Source organism: Silene latifolia, chromosome Y (genome assembly GCF_048544455.1).
Source record: "Silene latifolia isolate original U9 population chromosome Y, ASM4854445v1, whole genome shotgun sequence".
Taxonomy (NCBI): Eukaryota; Viridiplantae; Streptophyta; class Magnoliopsida; order Caryophyllales; family Caryophyllaceae; genus Silene; species Silene latifolia.
In genome coordinates this window covers 125553973-125558808 of record NC_133538.1, presented here as the reverse complement: position 1 = coordinate 125558808, position 4836 = coordinate 125553973, and the positions used below count along the sequence as shown (strand labels likewise).

Sequence of the window (4836 nt, the reverse complement as noted above, 5' to 3'; positions counted from 1 at the left end):
CTCACCGAGTACGGCATAACACTCACACTAGCCCCTACATCACATAAGGCTTTGTTGATCGTGGTGTCGCCAATGGTACACGGTATTGAGAAGCTTCCCGGATCCTTGAGTTTTGGAGGTGAACTCCCTTGAAGTATGGCACTACTCACCTTAGTGAAGGCGATAGTCTCAAGCTTCCGGATCGACTTCTTATTTGTGAGGATGTCTTTCATGTATTTTGCATAGGCCGGCACGTGATTGATTAATTCCGTGAAAGGAATTGAGACTTCCAAATTTTTCACAATTTCCATAAATTTTTCAAGTTGGTCATCAAATTTGGGTTTGGCTTGACGACTTGGAAAAGGAAGTCTAATCACAATGGGCTCCTTCTCCTTGACCTTGTCTTCATTTTTCTTTGAAATTTCTTCTTTTGATGGTTCTCCATCCTTGGAGTTTTGCACAATTTCTTCCTTGTCACTAGCTTCCACAACTTCATCCTCAACTTGCTTCTTCGGTGTTTCATACCTTGTACCACTTCTCAAGTGAATGGCACTAACCGTTTCATGTCTTGGGGGATTACTTTGAGGTGGTAATTGCCCATTTTGTCTTTGTGAGCTTGAAGATGCTAGTTTAGTCAATTGGGTTTCCAACATTTTGGTGTGAGCTAGGATGTTGTTGATGGTGGTTTCCTTTGCTTGACTATCCTTTTGCATTTGAGTGAAAAACTCTTGTTGATTCTTTTGCATTTTAAGGACCGCTTTTTGAACATCAAAACCTTGGTCATTTTGTTGATTGTATGGAGATTGATTTTGGTAACCTTGGTTTTGGTTGTAAAAGGGTCTTTGATTTTGGTTTCTCATGGGAGGTAGGGTGTATGTTGTTTGAGGGTTTTGAACATTTTGGCTTTTGTATGAGAGATTTGGATGGAATTTGGTGTTTTCATTGTAATAGTTAGAATAAGGGGTACCAGTCTTGTATGCTTAGAAAGCATTCACTTATTCATTTTTTCCCCTACATTCACTTTGGTCATGTCCCAAAGTTCCACAATTCTCACATATCCCACTTGGGATTGATGAAGATGTCGTCATGGCATTAACATGATGCTTTGGTGATTTTGAGGCTTCTACAAGTCTAGCCATAGCCTTTTCAAACTTCAAATTGATGGTATCAATGTGAGCACTAAGTTGAGCACCCAATTGAGTAACGGAGTCCACTTCATGCTTTCCTCCTCTAGTAGCCTTGCGAGGTCTACTATATTGTGAGTTATGGACCGCCATTTCCTCAATTTTGTTCCAAGTTTGATTGTCATCAACTTCGGTGAACATTCCATTTGATCCCATGTTGAGAATGTTCCTTGAATCTTCATATAGACCGTTCCAAAATTGTTGTACCAAGAACCACTCGCTAAGTCCATGGTGAGGACATGGGCGACAAATTCCTTTGAACCGCTCCCAAGCTTCATACAAAGATTATTCATCCCTTTGCTTAAAACCCGTAATTTGAGCTCTTAGCATGTTAGTATTTTCCGGTGGATAGAACTTTTTGTAGAAAGCTAGAGCCAACTTCTTCCAAGAATCAATTCCGAGAGTGGCCTTATCAAGGCCCTTCAACCATTGTTTCGTGGTGCCAATTAGAGAAAAAGGAAATAAGACCCATCGAATTTGGTCTTGATTTACACCGGTTTGAGAAATCGCATCACAATAATCGCAAAAAGCCTCCATATGAGAGTGAGGGTCTTCACTAGGCATCCCCCCAAATTGGCTTCTTTCGACTAATTGGATAAATGTGGATTTGGCAATAAAATTTCCGGTTAGATGTTGTGGTGTGGGAGTACCATTGGGTAGGTTCTCCTCGGTGGGTACGGAATGTGATGAAAACTTAGGCATTGTGGGTTGATTTTGTGTTGTATTTTGTGTTGGGTTCTCCTCACCTTCTCTTGCAAAAGGGTTGATGAACTCAATAGTTGGTTGAATATCTACAACCTCACCAATACCTCTCAAATTTCTCCTAGCAAGTCTTCTATTGTTTGTCAAAGTTCTTTCAATTTAACGATCAAAAGGTAACAAGTCACCTTGGGACCTTCTAGACATGCAAAATATCAAACAACTCGAAAACAATTAGAACAAACCTTGACGATTTTTACTTCCCCAAGGCAAAGAAAGACACAACTAATAACAATATAAGAAAATCTAAATCAAGTTAACACCGTCCCCGGCAACGGCGCCATTTTTGGTCGGACTAAATCTTTTCGGTAACTTGTCGTTAGGAGCACCTAGACCAAAACACAATTTATAGCTTCACAAACAACTCTACAATTAGTAAAGAGGCAAGTAAAGGTTGGATCCCAAGGGACGGGAATTGAGATGAGATTTCTATTGCAACTAGCGGTGTCTTAGGGGTGTCACAATTTGGGTTGATGTAGAAGGTCACTAAACTAAATAGCAATGAAAGTAAACAAGCAAGATGAATTAAAAAGGTTTGTAAACAATTGATAAAAAGCACTAGGGTATCATGAGGTCATAGGGGATTCATGGGAATTGATCATACAAACATGTTCTCAAATTATAAGCAAGCAATTATTGTTGTGATGGATTGAGTTGGGTTACATCTTACAATCCTAGGAAAGTTTGGGTCTCGGAGCCGAATCGATTAGATTGTACAACACCTACAAGCCGACTTAGTCTTCCCTACTCAACAACATGCATGGTCTAATGAGACTCGAGTTGGTTTATGTCTTACAAGTCTCATTGAAAAGATAGGTGATGGGTAAAAAATGCAAGGATTCATAGGCTCGCATTTCATCAAACATAACATGTGCATGAGTTGAGATCATAACAAGCAAGCAAATAAACCATGAAAGCATCTTAATTTAAGCATGAATCATTCCCCATGTTGGTTTCCCCTAATTACCCATTAACCCTAGCTATGGAACTACTCACTCATTATCATGTTGAACATGCTAGCAAGGTTGTCAATCATACCAACAAGGTGAAACATGATGAATAAATGAAAGTAATTAGTAATAATTAAAAAGGGATTAAGAGAATTATACCTACTAATGATTCCAATAATAATGCAAAGAATAAAAGAAGTACTTGATGCTTGATTGAGAGGTTGTCAATCTCCCAATAAGAACCCAAATACTCTTCAATTACCCAAAATAAAGGATGAACAAAAGAGAGATTAAGGAAATATAACTTGTATTAAAACTTGATTAATTGTTGATTACAAAATTGAAGAGATTTTTTATTGATATTAACTACCTTAGAGATTGCTAGAAAGAACATGCTCTTCTAATTAGACTAATGGGGTATTTATAGTGGGGATTAGGTGTAGGAATTAGGGTTAACTAAGGGCTTAAATGATGATTTAGTCCCTACTTAAGGAAACCCCGGTATTTTTGGAAGGATGGGCATCTTTCTTGAAGCTTGAAGAAGACGAAGTTGTGCTGCCTTGGAATCCGTGCGTCTTTAGCACGGGACGGGCGGATTCGATGGTCTCTGCCCGGGCGTCTTGGGGAGAAGACGGGCGTCTTCTAGGGTTGCTGCCCGGGCGTCTTGTGGTGAAGACGCTCGGATTGTGGAGGTGGAGGACGGGCGTCTTCAGGACAATCCGCACGGATTGCTGGACAGTCACATTTCTGTTGGGAAATGTGTCCTCAACAATAGTGCGATCACATGATTTAAATATCATTATTAAATATCATATAAAGAATACGTACGGGATGATTCAATTATATTGTCAACTGATCAACATTAATCGGTAACGATTGGCTTGCTAGAGTTTGACGTTACTGTCATGGGACGGTGGTGGTCAGTTGATCCCTTAAGGTCACACCTAAAGGATGATGCCCTTATCTATAAAGTTGATTAATTGTATGACGATGCAAGTTGATCAATTCCTTAAAATTGAACAATTCGATTTGTAAGAGAGAATAATTATCTTATTGTAATGGGATTAAATAAGATTTATTTTAGTAATAAAATGCCTTGTTACTAAAATTATTTATTGTTTGAGAAACAATAGAGATAGGAATGAATAGTTAATTATAATTACAAGATGTTGTGAATTATAATCACATGACCCATTTTATTTATGTGATCAACTATCACTAGTCAATTTATTGGATGTAATTTAATTAATTCATGAAATGATATTTATGTGATAAATATGTATTAAATTAATTAATAACATGTATCATACTACATGTGACATATTGTGTGACAATTGACAAATTGACAAAATAAAATGGTGGTCCATATTATGTGTAAACCGAAATATTGGAGGTTGTATGGGTGAGTGGGTGTTTTGTTTAATGGACAAATAAAACACTATGATTACCTATAATGTAGGGTAGTCTTACACCCACTTTACTTAATAAGAACAAAAGTAAAAAGGAAAGACCATGCATTGGTCTTTCACAACTCCTCCAACCGGTTTTGTGAGGATGTATAGAGAATTTTATTCTCTTAATTTTACTCATCATTCATTCTAATATCACATGCAAAAAGTTCATGTATTTTCTCTCTTCTCTCTCTTTAATCTTCATCAATTAGATGAGTTTTTGATTCAAATTGTTCTAAAAGATTACTAAAATTATTAATGTAATATATGAGTGTTAGTAATCAATTTTAAGGTAAACTACTAAACTAATATCTAGCTAATATTATTTAGTGGGGATAAGGGATAGTCTTGGGTGCAATCAAGAGGAGAATCTCTACTTTGGGATTTTTGAGGATCATCCTTATCTTCATGGAAAGCTCAAGAACTAACAAGAAGGAGATCTTGTTGGTGCCCCTTTTGACCGAAATTTATTTGGTGAGAAATTGATTTTCTTATCTCTTTTTGTTTTAGTTT

General features: G+C 37.2%; 1 non-coding gene across 1 annotated transcript; it reads left to right on the top strand.

Annotated features, from left to right (window-relative positions):
- Positions 1-1386: 1386 nt before the first annotated feature.
- LOC141634796 (small nucleolar RNA R71) lies at positions 1387-1493 on the top strand. Its single transcript, XR_012539517.1, has one exon. It is a non-coding gene; the product is annotated as a small nucleolar RNA R71 (small nucleolar RNA).
- Positions 1494-4836: the final 3343 nt, after the last annotated feature.